At 39.5% G+C, this 22,854-nt stretch overlaps 2 protein-coding genes across 5 annotated transcripts in view; both read left to right on the top strand.

The window, feature by feature from the left end:
• Positions 1 to 22,854, top strand: part of WDR43 (WD repeat domain 43) — a 259,278-nt gene that overhangs the window by 59,305 nt on the left and 177,119 nt on the right. The window lies entirely within an intron of this gene.
• Positions 1 to 22,854, top strand: part of PPP1CB (protein phosphatase 1 catalytic subunit beta) — a 51,579-nt gene that overhangs the window by 1,171 nt on the left and 27,554 nt on the right.

Raw genomic sequence — 22,854 nt, 5'->3', positions numbered from 1 at the left:
TGTCTTGTGTTCGAAAGGTATTTGCAAGTCTACGCAGCATTTGAACTTTCCGGGCCCTGGTGTTCTTATCGAATAGTTTTATGTTGGTGGGAAGGCAAGGGGGGGGAAAGCCAGGAGTTAAATGTATTGATTCATTGCAGGATATTATTCAAAGTTAAATGCCAAACAGTCCTTCTACCCTAAAATTTTCGTCATCACTAGTTGTTTTGTGAGTGTGTAGAAAAGCCATTAATCCCTTTTAAACAATTTAGAGGCCTCTTTGTTAGCCGCCATCGAAGGATTGCATATGTACTGTTTGCTTTCAAATTACCTTAAGATAATTGTTTGCTACAGTAAAGCAACATGTACTTATATTTGGAAAATCATCAAAGAATATTTTAATGGGGGAGGGGTAACTCGTTTTTTTCAACGAATGTGTCGGTATCTAAAACCCAAGTTCTGTGTGTAGCCGTTCTGTAACTAAATACTGTATATTTGCTCCAGAAGTGAAAGCCATCCAGCAGTCTTAAGACTGAATAGGAAGCAAAAGTTTTACCAGGAACTCTTATTTACCTTTTCCTTTACTATCAAGTTATTCCTGGGAGGCCCCCTGGTGCCTGCAGTCAGTGTTCACTACCTAAGACTTTGTTTCAGATGTGAACGTCTTGCTGGGTCTTTGAGAAATTTGCTTTGAAGAAAAATTGTATTTTGTAACTGTTCTATGAGAGAAATACAGTTAATTTAAAAATGTATATGTCTTGTTTACATTTGGGAAAGTAGAGGCCTACTCTCCCCCCCCCCCCCCCCCACGGAGTCTCACTGTGTCTTCCAGGCTGGAGTGCAATGGCACGGTCTCGGCTCACTGCAACCTCCGCCTCCCGGGTTTGAGCGATTCTTCCGCCTCAGCCTCCCGAGTAGCTGGGATTACAGGCACTCCGCCATCATGCCCGGCTAATTTTTTTTTTGTATTTTTGTAGAGACGGAGGTTTCACCATCTTGGCCAGGCTGGTCTTGAACTCTTGACCTCGTGATCCACCCGCCTCAGCCTCCCAAAGTGCTGGGATTACCAGCGTGAGCCATCGCGCCGGACCCAATTTTATATATTTTAAACTTTGCTTGTAAATTTAAATATTTTAAAAATATGTTTGTATCTCAACTTTATATTTTATTTCATTTTCCATCTATTTTATAGGCATAAAACAGATTTATGTTTTAAAATGTTTGTATCCTTTCAAATTAGATGCACCTTTTTATGATTACAGGTACTTAAACTTCACGAGTGGGTTGTGGAAGGTTACTGGAAAAGACATTGGGGGAAAAATAGTCTAAGTGATTCAATTTGTTTTTGTGAATTCAAATTAAATATTTGGTTTTGTACAATCTTTTTTCCTTTTTGGGGGGCGGGGGTAAGAATTGTAGTCCAGACACATTTCTCTCAATTTAGCAAGCGTTAACATGCTGACCTCCTCCTTGCCAGGCACCAGCAATCCTAAAACAAGACACAGTCTCTTCACTCAAGGAGCTCCGAGTCTAAACAAGTGGCTTTCAGGCTTTTTCAGCCTTCTCTCTGTCCTGTGTTCAGCACACATTCTATCAGTAGATTTCAGTACTTCTTCATCCTACAGAAGCATATTTAGTTTGACAGTGCTACCCAGGGATTCTTAAATATTCTGGGTTTTTCACCTCCTTCCCAAATCGAGGCCTATGGAAAGACTTGTCCAGAGCAGACTTGAATTTTCTAGTAAATAATTATTTTTAATCTTCAAAGAAAATTTTGTCCACCTGGATTTTCAATGATATTACACTCTAGTTCATGATATTTCATAAAGCTGCCTAGCAAGAGTAACTGTGGTTAGTGTTTTTAGTGTCACATGAACGTGTAAGTAAAAATTTGGCAATAATTTCTCTGCATTGGGGAGAACATTCAGCAGGATCTGATCTCATTTTAAAATGCTGATTGTAGCCCCACAACATATTCCTGATTGTTTTTTCTTTTTTACTATATAAAATCGCCGATCAGTTGTACACACTTCTGGTGACTACATTTTATGAGTTGCTTTTTGTTTTTCTTTTTTAGGTGGACGTATTATTGATAAGGTTTTTTTTTTTTTTTTTTGAGAGAGAGTTTTGCTCTTGTCAGCCAGGCTGGAGTGCGGTGGGGTGATCTCAGCTCACTGCAACCTCCACCCCCCCAGGTCCAAGTGATTCTTCTGCCTCAGCCTCCCCAGTAACTGGGACTACAATCGCGTGCCACCACACTGCGGCTAAGTTTGTATTTTTAGTAGAGTTTCACCGTGCTGGCCTGGCTGGTGTCGAACTTCCGTCCTCAAGTGATCCACCCGCCTCGGCCTCCCAAAGTGCTGGGATTACAGGAGTGTGCTACCATGCCCGACCTTGATATGATATTTTCAAAGAGTCCTTTAGGTCATTTTAATACATACATGCCATTTAATGGAAAACAAATACTGATTTTATTATTTGGATGGTGCATATTCTTTCAGTATGTTTTCTTGGATTAAGTTTTGCTTGGAACTAAAAACCAAAGACTTCTACTTTATCCCCTGTAGTGACCCTGTTGGCCACATTCTTGTGGCTTATCATAGTGTTTTGATCATTTAAATTGAAGCTAGTTTGTAGACTATTCTGGAAAATCCCGTAAAAGCTTCTTTCTTAGATGAGTGGTTCTCAAAGAGGGGTGGGAAATGAGAGTATAGCAGAATCACCTGGGGGAACTTCGTTCAAACTACTAGTGCTAAGTTTGTTTTGGAGGAAGTGAAGTGAAATGAGTAGAATCTAATGCATTTGGGAGGAAGTTAGTATGGAAAACTGCTGCTGGGTGAATAAGATAGTGCCAGCTCTGTTCCCAACCACAGTCTTGATCCAGGTATTTAAAAACTGGAATGTGCTAGTTCATATAGTATGTCTATTATGTATCATATATGTTATAATATGAAACTGTTTAGAATTTGCTTTTTTCTGATTATGAAAGGGCAGCATTCTTTCAAGAAGTCCCCTGTAATTCCACAATCAAGAGCTAACTTGTTGAAATTTTGATATGTTTTTGTTTAAAGTGTACTTTGTAAAATTCATGTGCTTTACGTCATTAGAATATTTCTTACATAGCTTTATGAGTTAATTTTTCATGTAGTGTTACATCATGAACATTCTCCCTTGTCATTGAATTGTCTTCAGAAATACCCAAAAGCGATTTGCTGTGTGATAGAAAAGTTTTTCTTAAAGTGTTTTTTAACATATTACCACGAAGCCGAACTTGACTATTACAATATGAGTTGTAGAATATTAGCACTGTGTAAAGTTCCATAGCAAAATGTGATTGTGTTACATTTTTGGCCCACTTAACAGTTTTATGAAAATCTTGGGATATGTGTGTACCTGTTTTGTTTTTTAAATTCATTTTTCATTTAACTTTGACCTGTCAGATGTCTGAATTTGTGACACTGCTTGTGATCTTTTAGTGTCTTTTCTTTCTTGTGAAACATGTATAGTACTCTTAAGATTTAGTTAGGCTGACAGGCTACACTTTTAACTTTTCCTTTTCAAGACAGGCTGGAGTGCAGTGGCTTGATCATGACTCACTGCGGCCTCTACTTCCTGGTCTCAATCAGTCCTCCTGCCTCAACCTCCTTAGTGGGTGGGACCACAGGCACATGACACCTCGCCTGGCTAATTTTTTTTATTTTGGTAGAGATGGCATCTCCCTATGTTGCTTGCCCAGTCTGGTCTTGAACCCCTGTGCTCAAGCAATCCTCCAGCCTTGGCTTCCCGAAGTGTTGGGATTACAGGTGCGAGCTGCTGCACCCAGCTTTTAGTGTCCTTTTGAAGGCTAAAAAAAATAAATGAATGGATTTGAAAAGTGAAATAGATTTTTTTTTTTTTTGAAACGGAGTCTCACTTTGTCGCCCAGGCTGGAGTGCAGTGGCACGATCTCGGCTCACTGCAAGCTCCGCCTCCCGGATTCAGGCCATTCTCCTGCCTCAGCCTCCCTAGTAGCTGGGACTACAGGCGCCTGCCACCACGCCCGGTTAATTTTTTGTATTTTTAGTAGAGATGGGGTTTCACGGTGTTAGCCAGAATGGTCTCGATCTCCTGACCTCGTGATCTGTCTGCCTCGGCCTCCCAAAGTGCTGGGATTACAGGCGTGAGCCACCGCACCTGGCCGAAAAGTGAAATAGATTAATGAAAGCGTATTAAAGCCCTCTGTTTTAAGATGACAGCTTTATCCAGATATAATTCACATACCATACAGTTTGCCTATTTACAGTATACGATTTTTAGTATACTACAGAGTTGTGCAGCCATCACCACAGTGAACTTTATAACATTTTCATACGCAAATACCCCCCAAAAAACCCTGTTTCCAGTAGCAGACACTTCCCATTTCTCTCCATTCCCTCCTGGCCCCCACTAATCTACTTTTTTTGTCTCTTAGGTTTGCCTATTCTGGATGTTTCATACAAATGAAATCATACAATATGTTGTCTTTTGTGACTGGTTGCTTTTAATGTTTTTAGCATTCATCTTTGTTGTAGTATGTATCAGTACTTTATTTTTTTATGACTGAATAATATTCCATTGTATGTATATATCATATTTTTAATTCATTCATCAGTTGATGGACATTTTGTTTTCTTTTGGCTGTCGTGAATACTTGTAGTGCTGCTGTCAACATTTGTGTATAAGTTTTTTTTGTGGGCATATACTTTCAGTTCACTTGGGTATATAGCTGGGAGTGAAATTTCTAGGTCATATGGTAACCCTGTGTTTAACTTTTTGAGGAACTGCCAGATTGTTTAAGGCCACTTTACTGATTAAATTGTTTAATTCCGACCAGCAGTCTAAAGGTTAGGCAGTTTGAAAGAAGTGTCAGTTGTTCCTGACAACCTCCACTTCTGTAGGGAAAGTGTTGTGTGTGGATGTACAGCTAGACTTGTTAGAAAAAAAGAGCACGTTGGGGAGTGGGGGAGATCACCGGAGGAATATTTTATCTCGTTGATTCTTCTGGATGAGATACTCGAGGAGACATAAAGGTCGTGGTTTATTTTTTAACTGATTCAGAGATTAGGTGTTTGTTTTCTCTGAATTAGTTCAGCGAGTAAGGGAAACTGACAGTTTGAAGAAGTAGCCCAAGGGTGTTTTTATTTTGCTATCTGAAGGCAGACCTGGAGCTTTTCTGGTCAATATCTAAATCCAAGATGAAAATTCGTTGGAATTTATACATTATTTAAATTGAGTCTAGAGACAGAACTATATTAAGATTCAGGATTAATGGGGAAGATAGTTGCATCTAGTAGGTCTTTTTCTTTCTTACTCTCCAGGTTTATTACTTTTAAAAGAGTATACATTCCAATGCCATGCATTTTTTATTTATTTTGTTTTTTTTTTGGTGGCAGGATCTGGCTCTGTCACCAGGTTGGAGTGCAGTGGCATGAACACGGCTCACCTGCAGCCTCAACCTTCTGGGCTCAAGTGATCCTTCTACCTCAGCCTCACAAGTAGCTGGGACCACAGGCATGCACCACTAATTTAAAAAAATTGGTAGACACAGAATCTCACTTTGTTGCCCAGGCTGGTCTCAAACTCCTGGGCCCAAGCAGTCCTCCCACCTTGGCCTCCCAAAGTTCTGGGATTACAGGCACCCAGCCCCATTTTCAAACATTTCTAACAGAGGTAAAATAATACAGGTATGAAGGAATGTTAAGCTGTTTAGAAATACTGACTAAAATTCTGTTATATATTTCTGAAAGGTTATTCTGGAATCTTGGTGGCATATAGGGAGGCAAGGGGAAGAAATAGTTCATAAATGTCATTAAGTTTAGCAGTGGTGTGGTGGATAGGGATTCCCAGTCGAGTCTTCTAGGATTTGTGATTGGATACAAATTTATACCCTTAGGCAGCAACCACTGCTTCTAGCAGCTTTAAATAGCCATTTCAAGGCTTATTCAAGTGTAAATAACCAGTAGCCATTTTTTTCCTGGTTTGATAGAGGAAGTCAGTCTTTGGTCTAGATGGGTACTTGTCATACAGGAGGGAAAAGGGCGGGGGCTGTTGTCCTTTATTCTGCCTCTGAACTATTCATGTAGAGCACAGTGATTTATGAGAGTATGTATAACCCTCATGAATATCACTGGCCTCAGAACCCTCCCTTGCCAAATTTACCTGCATCTGTGCAAAGACAAATGGAGATATTAATGATATGTGCATATCCTAGAGGGAATAGCCTTTGGTTTTTGATGCATAACCACACTTGCATAATTGGGAGGTTTTAACATAGCATATTTCACCATAAAGGAATTTTGTTCTAAGAATGTTAATCAGAATATCCCTAAGTAACAGAAGTTCCCATCTGGTCAGTTGCAGGGTGACCAAAACACTTTCTTGCTTTGAGTATAGTCATATGCTCCATCAAATGATGTTGTGGTCATCAATGGACTTCATGTAAGATAGTTAGTGGTCCTGTAAGATTAGAATGGAACTGAAAAATTCCTGTCACTTAGTGACATCATAGGTATAATGTCATAGTGCAACGCATTACTCATGTTTGTGGTAGTGCTGGTATAAACCTGTTGCACTGCCAGTTGTGTAAAAGTATAACACAGGCCAGGCGTGGTGGCTCATGCCTGTAATGCCAGCACTTTGGGAGGCCAAGGCAGGTGAACCACTTGAGGTCAGGAGTTCGAGACCAGCCTGGCCAACATGGTGACACTCCATGTCTACTAAAAATACAAAAATTAGCTGGGCTTGGTGGCATGCATATGCCTGTAATCCCAGTTACTCAGAGGCTGAGGCAGGAGAATCGCTTGAATCTGGGAGGTGGAGGTTGCCAAGAGTGAAGATTGCACCACTACTCTCCAGCCTGGGTGAAAGAGTGAGACTGCATTTCCAAAAAAAGAAAAAAGTATAACACAATTATATAGAGTACATAATGTTTGATAGTGGTAATAAACAGCTATGTTATATATTTACTTTTTTTTTTTTTTGAGACGGAGTTTTGCTCTTGTTGCCCAGACTGGAGTGCAATGACACGATCTCAGCTCACCACAACCTCCGCCTCCCGGGTTCAAGTGATTCTCCTGCCTCATCCTCCTGAGAAGCTGGGATTATAGGCGTGCGCCACCACACCTGGCTAATTTTTTGTATTTTTAGTAGAGGTAGGGTTTCACCGTGTTAGCCAGGATGGTATTGATCTCCTGACCTCAGGTGATCCGCCCACCTTCGCCTCCCAAAGTGTTGGGATTACAGGTGGGAGCCACCACACCGGGCCCTGGGCTCTGGAGTGTATTCTTATTCTTAAAAACTAGTTAACTTAAAACCACCTCAGGCATGTCCTTCAGGTGGCATTCCAGGAAAAAAAGCGATGTTATCCTGGGAGGTGATGGCTCCACGTGTGTTACTTCCCCTGAAGACCTTCCAATGAAGATGTGGAGGTGGAATATTGATGATCCTGACTCTGTAGGCCTAGGCTAATGTGTGTGTGTATGTCTTAGTTTTTAACAAACGTTTAAAAAGTAAAAAATATTTTTAAAAATAGGAAAAGGCTTTTATAGGATAAGGATATAAAGAAAATATTGTACAGCTGTATGATATGTTTTTGTTTTAAGCTAATCGTTACTGTAAAATTCAAAACGTTTAAGAAAATTTTTAAGTTTCTAAAGTAAAAAATGTTAACAGTAAGCAAAGCTTAATTCTGGAAGAAAGAAATATTTTTATCTTTATTACTGTATATATATTGTGCCTTTTCTGTGTTTAGATACACAAGCACTCATTGTGTTACAGCAGCCTACAGTATTCAGTACAGTAACATAGTGTGCATCATGCTTTGTAGCCTAAGAGCAATAGACTATACCATCTAGGTTTGTGTGAGTCCGCTCTATGATGTTTGCACAACAACAAAATCACCTAACTGCATCTCTCAGGAAGTATCCCTTTGGTAAACGTATAACTGTATTTGTCTGACACCATTTTAACCTTTCCCCTAGTCCTACCTCTCATTCTCAAGATTTGGAGAAATCAAAATCTAAGTTTTCATATCAAAGGTTAGGGATGTTGGATATTACATAACTTTCACTAATGTCATATCTAGCAGTTGTAATCACTTATTTTAAAACTTTAAATAGTAAATTAAGAAGGAATCTTTATAGGTACTTGTATGTTTCCTCAATGTGGTTTGCATCGAGCCTTTTATTTGAATTACTATCGATACTTGAGCCAAACTAGCGAGACAAAAAGACCAGACTTTTTTTTTTTTTTTTTTTTTTTTTTTCTGAGACAGACTCTCACACCGTCGCCCAGGCTGGAGTGTAGTGGCGCAATCTTGGCTCACTGCAGCCTCTGCCTCCTGGGTTCTAGTGATTCTCCTGCCTCAGCCTCATGAGTAGCTGGGATTACAGGCGCCTGCCACCAGTGGGCCCAGCTCATTTTTTGTATTTTTAGTAGAGATGGGATTTCACTATGTTGGCCAGGCTGGTCTTGAACTCCTGACCTGATGATTCACCCACCTTGGCCTTCCAAAGTGCTAGGATTACTGGCATGAGCCATCGCGCCTCTGAGGGGGAGAAACTTGCAAACCTGTCAGTGAGAAAGAGTGAGGTCTAATTTTAGATGACAGGAATCGCTTTTGTGAATTTCGGACCCCCAACTACTAGAATTATGTGAATCCTGAATGATAATCAGATGTTTACTCAGTTAAGTGTTTACTCAAGAAATATTAGTAAATATTGATACATTGGGATGCCATCTTATATAATGATTAAGGACACAGATTCTGGGTGTATTTCAGCCCTGCCCCAGTTTCTTCTGCATATATGATAGTGCCTTCAAACAATTCTTGACACATTAAAGGTCAGAAAATGTTAGCCGTCCTTATTGCTTAGTACAAACCTGAGCTAGGAAATATGTAACAGAGAGCTCTTTGTGCCACTGAGTCCTGGAACTTCCCTATACTAATTTCGAGAAGGCTTTCTTGTAAGTATGTGACAGATACTGTTTCCTGCACTTTCTGTTTATTGCATATGACCATCATTCTAGTATGTAAGTATGTATAACAGTTTCGTTACTATTCCCGTTATTCAGCGTTTATAATCTGGTTTGACATATCAGTGTTGGTGCTGAGAGGGACAGGTATTTCTAGGTAGGTTAAAATGGTGAAAAGTGATTTTGTGCTCTTGTGTGCTTGCTTTTGGCCAAGAACTATAGGGCAGTGTTTCTTAAACTTTGAGTCTTGAGACCCCCTTACTCTCAAATTCTCCATATGTATAAAGAATTGAAAACGAGCTTTTATTTATGTGAGGTATTTAACGGGCGGATCACGAGGTCAGGAGATCGAGACCATCCTGGCGAACACGGTGAAACCCCATCTCTACTAAAAAATACAAAAAACTAGCCGGGCGAGGTGGCGGGCGCCTGTAGTCCCAGCTACTCGGTAGGCTGAGGCAGGAGAATGGCGTAAACCCGGGGGGCGGAGCTTGCAGTGAGCTGAGATCCGGCCACTGCACTCCAGCCCGGGCGACAGAGCCAGACTCCATCTCAAAAAAAAAAAAAAAAAAAAAAAAGAAGTTAAAACTGATAATTTAAAACTTTCTGTTCTTGGCTGGGTGTGGTAGCTCACACGTGTAATCCCAGCACTTTTCGGGAGGCAGAAGCGGGTAGAATTGCTTGAGGCCAGGAGTTCAAGACCAGCCTGGTGCAACATGGTGAAATCCCATCTCTTCTAAAAATATAAAAAAGTTAGTTGGGCATGGTGTCACATGCCTGTAATCCCAGCTGCTTGGGAGACTGAGGCACAAGAAGTGCTTGAACCCAGGGGGCAGAGGTGGCAGTGAGCTGAGATTGCGCCACTGCACTCCAGCCTGGGCGACAGAGCGAGACTCTGTCTCTAAATAAATAAATATCTGTTCTTTAAGTAGCAACTTATTACATTTTAGCATAAATGTTTTTTATGAAGATAACTTTTCTAAAGCAAAAATGTGAGAAGAGTGCCATCATTTTACACAAATCTAATTTAGTCTTTTAAACAGAAGACAGCTGAATTCACATCTCTGTTTTGTTTCAGTCTTTTGATACCTTGTTTTAGTTGAATATGAAGAAAATCTGTATTCCTACAGATACGTAGTTAGAAAAAGGAGTAGTAGTTTAATAGCTCTTTTAGATGATTGTGGGTATTCTCTGATGTTTTTACCAACAATCAGCAAGTGGTGGTTTTTTAAAGGTTAATTTTAAAAGAGATGTGGAATCTGAAATTATATCCATGAATTTTTTTTGTTCTCTTACATTAAAATCCATTGATCGATCTTGTACTTTAAATGGATCTTACACATGACTTTATAATATGCATTGTTCATTTGGATAATACTGATTCAGCTGAGTTATGCAGATGTCCAGATGTTGAAACAGCTTGTTACGTAATACAGTATACAGAAATGACATTTGTTGATGTTACAAGATCTCATCAGAAGAGTCCTTAACTACGGGGAGGCTGTCAGATTCATGGTGCTGATTTCTAGAATTTTGGTTTGTAACTTGAAAGCTTGAATTTTACTGTTGGCAACAAGTACTGTCAGTTGTTTTCCTTGAAATGACAGGGTCACTTTGTTCATTTTCACGCGTATCTGTTGAATAAGTCTGAATAACCATAGTTTGTCAGTTATACTTTCCAGTAAAAGTGTTTAGTGAAAAAAAGTGTCTAGGTCAGCTTGGAACTAAAACAGTCACAGGAGTGCTTTCCTTTGCGACAACCATTGTACTTTGGGATGCAGTGGGAGTGCTTTGTGGGCATTTCCCTTTTATCATGTAGATTGTTAAATAGGTGTATTCAAAGATCGAAGTTTAATCAAGTTGATCATTTTTACTGCTTTACCGAAGGGCATACATGAAGCTGCCTTTTTCGTGTTTCACTTTTGTGTGTTGCAATGAACAACACAGTGACTACCAGTGGGGTTTGGTGCCACTGACTTGGTGTGTATTGAGACACTAACAGTTTTACCCATCCTTGCTTTTGTACTATCAAAGCAGATGTCAGTGCAGTTAAAAAAAAAAAAAGTCCTTTATTCCTGAAATGTCTAGCCCTCACCTATATCTGTCACTTTTCTTCTTCACTCTTTTCTCGTTATATTTGGTATTTGTTTACCAGTGTACCTGAACTGATTTTTAACTTATGCTTTGTGAATTCATGAAAGCCATGGGCCTTCTCAGAAAAATATTTTTATATATACACAATGTTACAGACAATTTGTGGTATTATACAGAGCTGCTAAAGGCCATTTTGGGCTCTGAATCCACGTTAGTTATTCTTTTGTTTTGAGGCGGAGTCTCACTGTCACCCAGGCTGGAGTGCAGTGGCACCATCTCAGCTCACTGCAACCTTTGCCTCCCAGGTTCAAGTGATTCTTCTGCCTCAGCCTTCCGAGTAGCTGGGATTACAGGTGCCCGCCACCACACCTGGCTTATTTTTGTATTTTTAGTAGAGAAGGGGTTTCACCATGTTGGTCAGGCTGGTCTTGAACTCCTGACCTCATGATCCGCCCACGTCAGCCTGCCGAAATGCTGGGATTACAGGTGTGAGCCACCGCGCCAGGCCCACATTAATTATTCTTAACAGGCAGGCCTAAAATGAGAGGGAAGTATGGCAGCTGCCTAATTTTTTTTCACTTAAAACCATGTGTGTGTTGTGTGCATAGAGAAAGAGGAGGAGGAAAGGAAGACAGAGTGGGAGAGGGAGAAGGAAAGCGAGAGAGAAAGAATGAAAAAACAAAGGGGGCCGGGTGCGGTGGCTCACGCCTGTAATCCCAGCACTTTGGGAGGCCGAGGCAGACAGATCAGGAGGTCAGGAGATCGAGACCATCCTGGCTAACACAGTGAAACCCCGTCTCTACTTAAAATACAAAAAAATTAGCCAGGCATGGTAGCATGCACCTATAGTCCCAGCTACTTGGGAGGCTGAGGAAGGAGAATGGTGTGAACCCGGGAGGCAGAGCTTGCAGTGAGCCAAGATTGCGCCACTGCACTCCAGCCTGGGCAACAGAGCGAGACTCCATCTCAAAAAAAAAAAAAAAACAAGACTCCACATTTTAGCCAATGGTAGAATTTTTATTTTTCTGCCTTTTTGTTACTTAAAAGCAAGCTTTTGTGCTAAATATGGCGAAAATGCTAGGAAAAAATTAGGATGTCTAGATTTAACTGCCATTAATTAGTAGGTAATCTTAGGGGTGGGGGTTGAGTGAGAGTTAGAATGCCAGTGGTCAGTGAAGATTACTAAGATTTTTTGAGGCCAAGGTGGGCAGATCACTTGAGGTCAGGAGTTCGAGACCAGCCTGGGCACAAGACAAAACCCCGTCTCTACTAAAAATACAAAAAATTATCTGGGCATGTTGGCACACACCTGTAATCCCACCTACCCAGTAGGTCGAGGTAGGAGATTCACCTGAAACCAGGAGGTGGAGGTTTCAGTGAGCCAAGATCATGCCATTATACTCCAGCCTGGGCGACAGCGTGAGACTCTGTCTCAAAAAAAAAAAAATTTTATGAGACACCATGCATAGGTGTTGGAATTAGTGCTTTTTTCTTGCCATCCTTTCTGTTTTAGATAAGAACTTGCTGGGGAAAGTAGCAGAAGGTTAGTGAAAAATTTAGTATACACACAACACACAGACACGTATATATCACATCCCTTGGATATGTGCATTGGAAAGACAAACCTGCAATGGAAAAATTTTTACACTGATACAAAATGTGAAATATAATGGTTGAGTAAAGGACAGAATTCTTTTGGGAGAGGATAAACATTTTGCTTAATTAAGATTCAAAGTTAATGTTCTCTGTCATCAAAATCGATTGCAAGTGGTCATCTCTTGATGCTGATCTGTAGTGAGATTCTATTTATTTCATGTTAGAAGATGTCTTTTTACACAGATAGGAACAAACTGCATATTCATCACTTGGAAAGCATTTATGGAATTCTCCTGATATTTGCCTTTTAGCATGTCATTACATTGCAGATTATTCACTTCCAATAGAGGGTTAGGTGGAAGCTCCTCAGCTGCACAGTTAAATGGATTTTGATATATGGAAATTTTTTTGCACTTGAGTCAAGGTTTGAAGAATGCTAGTTTGAGTTTGAAAAATGTGTCTGCTGCAAAATTGTGTGGGAATGAAGATCTGACTTGTTTTAACTTGACAGCACGGGTTATATATATAAAGCAGTTTGCTGACCGGGTGTGGTGGCTCGCACCTTTAATCCCAGCACTTTGGGAGGCTGAGGCAGGACGATCACTTGAGCTCAGGAGTTTGAGACCTGCCTGGGCAACATAGTGAGACTTGTCTTTACAGCAAATTAAATTAGCCAGGTGTGGTGGCATGTGCCTATAGTCCCAACTACTTGGGAGGCTGAGGCAGGAGAATGTCTTGAGCCAGTAGGCTGCAGTGAGCCTGATTACACCACTGCACTCTGGCCTGGGCAGTAGAGCAAGACCCCATCTCAAAAAGTAAAAAATTAAACAACTTCTTTAATTCAGACAGTATTAGTTGTCAGAATGACTTACCACAATAAAACTTTCTCATATATATATTTTTTGCCTTATAATTTTAGGCTGAATTTATTTTAAAACATTCAGGGGAGCTTTCATTCTATTTTGTAGAATGGAGGCTACCTGAAATTAAAAGGGTGAGAAATTACTAGATTTGCTGCAAAATCTAATTTCTAAAACTCTTCTGTGTTTGGTAATAGTGATTGAGGGTGGTTCTTCTTGTTCAGAAAAAATTCAGTATCAGCCCTGAATGCAAATAAATTGCAATAAAGCTGTCACTGCTAAGCCATCAAAATCCTGTATGGTTGGCCAAATGAGGATATACAGCTTTTATTACTTGCAAATACTCATGAAACTGACAGTGGTTAAGTTCATGAGAACAAATGAAGTTGATCCTTGATGCTTCTGGTTCAGTAATACCTGATTAAGATATTTTTCCACAAAAAAACTGCATCAGACTTCAAACATCCTACATTTTCTGAGATTTTGTAAAATAGTCCAACTAAGTATTTTTCTACTTTACCATCATCAGTTGTGACATATTTTAGCAGATTCCACTTCAGGTTGTACTAAAATAGTTTTTCTCAGCTGCTTTGAGAATATTCTTGCCTGTAGTTGGTTCCACATAGATTATTTATAGAGGGTAACTTTTCAGTCACTTCAAATCAGGATTGGCTCCCCAAATAACAAGTATTGCTAACACCTGTCATCAAGAGGCAGGGAACACCACTCAGAACCATTTGTCTTGTTTTTTAATTGTTTACTAATTTTGCTCACAATGTCTTCAACTCTTTTTTACACCCTTTTTACAGAAAGGTTGATGGCCTTTAAAAGTTTATTGTCTCAAGACATACATAATTCTTCAGCTTTTCCAATCGGACACAATTTAATTAACCCACCATTGATAAATGACTTAACTTGGCTAACAAATGGGCCACTTGGAAACTTGAGTTGCGGACTCATTTTCATTTTTGTGAAGAAATCCTGCTGTGATGAGATTTCGTTTTAATTTTTTAAAAACCTCCCTCACCATTGCTTTACTATGAATTAGGAATGCTGTGGTGAGTGCTCCATCTGATAACATCAGTATATGTTGTGGTTTTTTTAGCACAGCTACATAATGACTGCAATGCCTTAGCACCCAATTAAATAATAAAATAATCAACACTTTATTGTGTCTTACAAAACACAACATTCAAAGTCCACTTTTCTTGCTTTGACTTGATGAGTATGCACTGGTAGTAAAAGTAAGTAAAATGTTGCTGTGCAGCAATAATCGTGACACCTATGACGCTGCCAGGTTGTAACCTCATCTCTATAATTTGTGACGTACCAAAAAGCAGTGTGAAGTGATGAGAATACCATATGTGGTCTATCACAGCTGCTCAGCTCTGCCATTATAGCATGAATGTGTCGAGTGATAAATAAATGACTATGCTCCAATAAAACTTTATGGCCACTAAAATTTGAGTTTCATATAATTTTTATATGTCACAAAGGATTCTTTTGTTTTGCTTTTTGCAATCATTTAAAAAATGTAAAAAAATATTCGTAGGCCCCAAGCCATGCAAACACTGGCATTGTGCTAGATTTGACCCCTTGGCCTTAGTTTGCTGAACACTGGTGTTGTTTTTCTGCCTTTCCTAACGTGAACATGATTGTAGAAAGATTACCTTACTGGAAGTCAGGAAACCTTGGTGCTCCCACCAAAGTTGTGTGACTGATTAAGTCAGGTGAAATAAATTGGAGTTAGGAGCCATGGTGTCTAGTCCTTGACAAGTCATTCCTCAAATTTTTTAATGTAATCACCTGAATTTCTAGTGTATGCATAATCACATTTTTGTGCTTCTCAGCAGCCATTCCATTGTTGAAGAGGCAACCAACACGGAAAATTGTTGAGACGTTTTGATCTTTGACAAGGGAAGCATGTAGTGTGAGCTCACCAGTCATCCTGGCTTCTTTCCCTGGAGGCATTTCCTAGTTTGTGGCATAGGGAAAATGATCCCAAATAAAAAGTGACAGTCTCACTGGGCTAAGGAAGAAAGGTGGAAGTTTGGGACCACTAAAGCAGTTGAAGCTTAAGTCCAGGAGAGGAGAGAACCACATAGAATCTAACCTCAAGTCTGCAGTCAGATCCCTCTAAAGTCATTGACTTCAGAGGTACACATAAGCAAGAGAAGAAACCCAGCAGAAAACAGTAGCTGAGAAGCTAAAGATCTGAACAGACATTTCAGTATCTATCTAATGCCAGAGAGGCAAAAATGGAAGTTCAAATCCTGCCAAGTTAGAGAGGCCTTATTACACCGTGAGTTGTCCATTGTGACCCGATCATGACCACTCCTTAAGATTGAAGGCAAAACTAAAACAGACCAGCCCTCAGGAAAATGAGTTACTGCTATGCTGCTGCTAAAAGGAAACAACCTTCTTTGGAGAAAGGTCTTATCTAAAATTTCTACAATTTTGTACCCATAATTCAGTATTTCATTCACCAAAATAGATATGCTATTTTGGACAAGCTAATGAAACTGAATTGTCCAAAAAACCAACAGAAATTATCTAGTGCTGACAGAAAAAAAACAAAGTAGAGAAGAGAGCGTGAGAGACTAATATATTTCTGATAGACAGTGGAAAGGTCTATCAGGTATAATAGGAATCCTAGAAAGAGAGGAGATAGACATACAATGGGATGGGAATATTGACTAATAATTTTCCAAAACAGAGGTATCAGCCTGTATTAAAGAAGCTGTGTGATTCCGAGCAGGGTAAATAGAAAGAAAATCATGGTGAACACAACTGCTAAAAATCCAAGAGAAAGAAAATCTTAAATGCTGTCAGAAGAAAAAAGTCATTAGCTTCAGGGAACAATAATACGAATGATGGCTGATCTATCACCTGAAACTGTGGAAGACAGAAGACAATAGAATGGCATTCTCTTTAAAGTAGTGAAAGAAAAAAACGACAACGTAGAATTCTTTATTTTGAGATGGAGTTTTGCTCTCGTGGCCGAGGCTAATGGCGTGATCTTGGCTCACTGCAACCTCTCTACCTCCCGAGTTCAAGCAATTCTCCTGCCTCCAGCCTCCTGAGTAGCTGGGATTACAGACTTGTGCCACTACGTCTGGCTAATTTTGTATTTTTAGTAGAGACAGGGTTTCTCCATGTTGGTCAGGCTGGGCCAGAATTCTAAATCTAGTGAGCATATTCTTCAGTAGTAAAGTAAAATAAAGGCAAACTAAAACTGAGAAAATATATTGCTGATATGCTGGCACTAGAGAATATTAAAGCAAGTTCTTCATGTTGAAAGAAAATAACATAAAAGCAAAGAACTACAGAAAGAAATGGACAATGGTAAGGATGAATGTGAGTAAGTACAAATTCTGTTTAAAATAATAGTTGTGGCTTGTGGGATTTAAAACGTGGAAACAGAAATACAACTGTAGAACAAAAGATTGGAGGGTGGTAATCAGTCAAAAGTATTTGTAATCTCTAGAGCAGCCTCTGAATGAAAAAAGAATGTATAATGAAAAGCTAGTAGAGGAGAAAATGGAATAGTAAAAAAATAGTTGATTACTCTAAAGAAATGCAGGAAAGGAGAAAGGAATGAATAGATGGGACAAACAGAACAAATGACAGAATGGTAGACTTAAACCCAACTTCGTCGGTCATTATATTGAGTGTGAAAGGAGCAAACATTGGCCGGGTGCAGTGGCTCACACCTGTAGTCCCAGCACTTTGGGAGGCCAAGGCGGGCGGATCGCCTGAAGTCAGGAGTTCAAGACGAGCCTGGCCAACATAGTGAAACCCCGTCTCTACTAAAAATACAAAAATTGGCTGGGCGTGGGCACTTGTAATCCCAGCTACTTGGGAGGCTGAGGCAGGAGAATTGCTTGAAATCTGGGAGGCAAAGGTTTCAGTGAGCCGAGATCATACCACTGCACTCCAGCCTTGGTGACAGAGTGAGATTCCATTTCAAAAAAAAAAAGGAGCAAACATTGAAATTAATGCAAAGATCAGAAGACCACTAACTATTATAGATACTGTTTACAAGGGATATATTTTAAATCTAAGGACACAAATGAGAAAGTAAAAAAAAGGGGGGGCAGGGGGAGGGAATATCATGCACACATTAATCAAATGAAATCTGAGTTGGCTATATTTATGTTGGAAAAAGCTAAAACCGGAAGTAACACTAGAGGCAAAGAAGGGCATTGTATAATGCTAAAAGGATAAATTTAATGGAAAAATATCTTAAATTTTTATGTATGTAATAATATAGGTCTAAAACTAAAAGGAAAGGTTGACAACTGTTATAAAAAGTTAAAATAAAACCACAACTGTAGTAGATCAGTGCCCCTCTTTCAGTAACTAGTAGAACAAACAGGAAAAAATCAGCAAGGATAAAGGTTTCAACAACACAGCCACCCTGACCTACTTGGCAGACATCGAACACTTCACTCAATAATTGCAGGATATATATGCTTTTCAAATATGTATGAAACATTTACTGAAATATACCATATACTATACCATAAAGCAGACCTCAGTACATTTGAAAGAAATGACATCACAGATGTCAGCCAAAATCAGTTTAATGAAAAACTGAAAAACTGCCATACTAGAGTGTACAACATTGTTGAGAGAAATAAATAAATGGAGAGATACCATATTCGTGGATTGGAAGACTTGAAATTGTGAACATGTCAATTCTCTCTAGATTTAACCTATTTATTCCTTTTCTTTTTTTTCTTGAGACGGAGTTTCACTCTTGTTGCCCAGGCTGCCGTGCAATGGTGTGATCTGGGCTTGCTGCAACCTCCGCCTTGTGGGTTCAAGCGATTCTCCTGCCTCAGCCTCCTGAGTAGCCGGGATTACAGGCGCCCGCCATCACGCCTGACCAATTTTTGTATTTTTAGTAGAGGGGGGTTTCACCATGTTGGCCGGGCTGGTCTCTTCCTGACCTCAGGTGAATCACCCACCTCGGCCTCCCAAAGTGCTGGGATTACAGGCATGAGCCACCTCACCCAGCCTTATTCCCAATTTAAAACCTCACAAGTTTGGGGGTGGAGGGGATAGACACAAGCCAATTTTAAAACATATTTGAAAGTTCAAAAGGAAAATCTAAATAACAAAATTGGGATGTTTGTATTACTAGATACCGAGACTTTGTAAAAAGCTATAGTAATTAAGACATTGTGGTATTGATGAAAAAATAGACAAATGGGGTAATGAGCTATATAAGTGGCTAGAAACAGACCTGTTCCTGTATGGTCACCTGATTTTTCTACAAAGCTGCCATTGCAGTTCACTGGGGAAAAGGATGATCTTTATGATAAATGGTGCTGAATCAACTGGATAGCTGCTTGGATAAAAACCTTGACCTTTACATCAAACCATGCACAAAATTAATTTGAGATGGGTTATAGAATGAAGTGGGCTATAACAATAAAATATCTGGAAGGAAACATAAGGAAATATCTTTAGAGGAGGCAAACATTTATTGAATAAGATGCAAAAAGCCTTAACCAAAAAAAGATTGAGTAAATTAAGATGTTGTAAGATTTAAATTCATTAAAGAACTTCTGTTCATCAAAAGATAGCGTTAAGAGATGGAAAAAGTCCAGTTTTAAAGAATGAACAAAAGACTTAAAATGGACTTGTCAAAAAAAAAAAGAAAAAAAAGAAAAGGATAACCTAAATGGTCTATTAAGCACATGAACAAGATACTCAATGGCCAGGCGCGGTGGCTCACGCCTGTAATCCCAGCACTTTGGGAGGCCGAGGTGGGCAGATTATTTGAGGTCAGGAGTTCGAGATGAGCCTGAGCAACATAGTGAAACCCTGTCTCTACAAAAATTAGCTGAGCGTGGTGGTGTGCACCTGTAATTCCAGCTGCTCAGGAGGCAGGAGAATCCTTGAACCGGGGAGGAGGAGGTTGCAGTGAGCCATGATCATGCCACTACACTCCAGCCTGGGTGACAGAGTGAGACTCCATCTCAAAAAGGAAAAAGAAAAAGGGTACTCAACAACTTTCGTCCTTGGGGATATCAAATTAAATCCAACAAATACCACCATACACCCAACAAAATGACTAAAATTTAAAATACTGATAATTTGCAGTATCGGTAAAGATGTGGAGCAATGGTGTTAGGAGGATTATGAATTGGTATAGCCACTTTGGGAAACTGATGGTGTCTGCTACTTAATAAAATAAGCCTTCTCTGTGACCTGAGAAGTTCTACTGCTTTGTTATATACATGCCTAAGATAAATATGTCCATGGCTATTCATAGCATTTGTAATAGCCCCAAACTTGAAATAATCCAAATAGAGTAGTAAAGATACTGTCATATATTCATACAATGGAATACAGATTGAATATTTTTTATCCAAAATGCTTGGGACCCCAAGTGTTTGGATTTTGGATTTTTTCAGATTTTTGAATATTTGCATTATACTTACCAGTTAAGCATCCCTAATTGGATAATCTGAAATCTGAAATGCTCCAGTGAGCATTTTGTTTGAGCATCATATTAGCACTAGAAAAGTTTTGGGTTTTGGAGCATTTTGGATTTCAGATTAGGGATTCTCAGCTTGTATTTCAAGTGACTGTTAAACACAATTATATGGGTGTGTGTCACAGATGCAATAATGAGCAAAAGAGCATTCTCATGTTTCTTTTTGTCTAAAAGTCTAATTCATAAATATATCAAATCAATATATACTGGTAGCAGTAAGGATAGTAACCTTAGGCATTACTGTCATGGTTAGGGCACAAGGGAATCTTCAGGGTTGCAGGAAGCATTCTGTATCTTGATCTGGATGGTGGTTACTCAGGTATATAGATAGTTTAAAATTCATTGAGTTACACCCGTAAAGTTAGTATACTATATGTATGTAAAATGTTAAAATATTTTCTAAACAGTAATAAGTATGGTAGATATTTGCTATAATGGGATTTTATCTGGTCTGAAATTACAACATGCTGAAAATTTCTAGGAAATTTTTGATCCAAAAATGTTACGTGGTGAAGTGGAAAAAGTACTGGCCTTTGAGTTAGAAGACTGATTCTGAATCCTTCTCTGCTGCTTCTCACTCCCATCAGTCTTATAAAACCTGGGCACTGTGATCTTATGCGAGTTATTTAATCTCTGTCATTGTGCAGTGGAGATAATCGCTTCCCTTTTCAGATCCTGGAGTGTGAAAAGGATTGAATGAAATGATTGATGTGAAGGTGCTTTGTACCTAATGAAGTATGCCGATTTATAGTGTCTTAAAATCCAGCAAAGTTCAGATATCCAAACACTGGAATCCCTCATGGATGCTGCGATAGCAGTCTAGTTGCCCTATGTAACAGGTTGCCTGGATGATTTCTTCCTTTTTTCAGAACTCTTGAGAGTACATAAAGGAGCAGGACTTTTGAATTGGAAGACAGCTGGGATTGCCCTGAGACATCTGCCTTATTCTGTCCAACCTTTGGCTAATTTATTTCTAATTTCTAAAACTCATCAGAGTTTTAAACATTGGGAAAACGTTTAGCTTCTCTAACTGCATTCATCAATTCTTCAGATGTGACTGATTATTAAATACACTTTTATGTGCCACTAAGTTGGGGGGGGACTGCCAATTATAATTGTAAGAAGCTTTTAATTGCAAGAGTCTCACAACTTCAGAAATATTAATTAAGGGAGAAATGTGCATCCTACAGTCAAAGTTTCTGTGCAGTGTGTTTTTGTTTTTTGTTTTGGTAAATTTTTAGTTTCTGTGGATTTGCATGACTTACGAGTTGAAGCACTTTATAGCTCTGTAAAAATGTTAGTTACACAATTACTTGAGAAGTCAAAATTATACAGAGGGAGTAAAATAAATACTAGGTAAAATATTCACCACTGTCATTTGAATGTTTTAAATTGACATACTGAAGTGACTCACATTAGTCTTTTGACTTAGTAGTCAAGTTACAACTAAGTTTTGATAATTTACTGTTTTTCTTGTTCATTGCTATTATCTCTATGAACAACTGATACGTAGTAGGCTCTCAAGCATTTGTTGAATGAGTTAATACAGTTTGTAAGTACTTTTAGCTGTGTGTTTGTTGTCTGAAAGCAGTCTGAGACCTTTAATTCTTCCAAGGCAAATACTTTTTTTTTTTTTTTTTTTGAGACAGAGTTTTGCTCTGTCTCCCAGACTGGAGTGCAATGGCACGATCTCAGCTCCCTGCAACCTCCACCCCCTGGGTTCAAGCAATTCTCCTGCCTCAGCCTCCCAAGTAGCTGAGATTACAGTCACCCGCCACCACTCCCGGCTAATTCTTGTATTTTTAGTAAAGACAAGGCTTCACCATGTTGGCCAGGCTGGTCTCAAACTCCTGACCTCAGGTGATCCATGCACCTCGGCCTCCCAAAGTGCTGGGATTACAGGTGTGAGCCACCGCGCCCGGCCACATTTTTTTTTTTTTCTTAAACTAAAATCTTCCACATTTAAAACTAAAGCTGAGATGTCTTTTTGGTGTTAGAAAACCCCAAATGTGCATCAGAAGTAGGTAATTGATATTTGAGAATGAGCACTAAAGAAACGACGTCAGTTCTCATAATAAAAGCAGTTCTGCTGGATCATTGTTTTGAATTTCAGGGATGGTCTTATAAACTAGCATATTTGCTAAAGCACATTTGAATGTTATCTGTGTCTCCTCTTTATTGCCTCCTTTTTGCTTTTATATTAACATATTAATGGAATATATAACTTTTGCATGTGGAGGCCTTTTTTTTTTTTTTTTTTTTAAGCCTCTTATTGACCTGACAAAGGAATCAGCAATTTTTAGCAGGAAATATATGGACTTTTATTTTATTTTACTTTACTTTTGAAATGGGGTCTCACTCACCCAGGCTGAAGTGCAGTGGCACAATCTCAGCTCTCTGCAGCCTCCGCCTCCTGGGGTCAAGTGAACCACCTCAGCCTCTGAGTAGCTGGGACCACAAGCATGCACCATCATGCCCAGTTAATTTTTTTGTATTTTGGTAGAGATGGGGTTTCATCATGTTGCCCAGGGCGACCTTTCACTCCTGAGCTCAAGTGATCTGCCCACCTTGGCCTCCCAGTGTGTTGGAATTACAGGCGTGAGCCACCATGCCCAGCCTTTATTTTTATTTTGCAGAGACAGGGTCTTGCTCTGTCACCAAAACTGAAATGCCCTAGTGCCATCATAGCTCACTGCAGCCTCAACCTCCTGGCCTCAAGCAACTCTGCTACTATGCTAGGCTAATTCTGTTTTTTAAAAAAGTCTTTTGTTGACACAGGGCCTTGCTTTGCTGCCCAGGCTGGTTTCGAACTCCTGGCTTCAA

This window comes from Macaca mulatta, chromosome 13 (assembly GCF_049350105.2).
Source record: "Macaca mulatta isolate MMU2019108-1 chromosome 13, T2T-MMU8v2.0, whole genome shotgun sequence".
In the NCBI taxonomy this organism is placed as follows: Eukaryota; Metazoa; Chordata; class Mammalia; order Primates; family Cercopithecidae; genus Macaca; species Macaca mulatta.
Note: the sequence above shows the minus strand (reverse complement) of the source record. Positions and strands in the feature narration are given on the sequence as shown.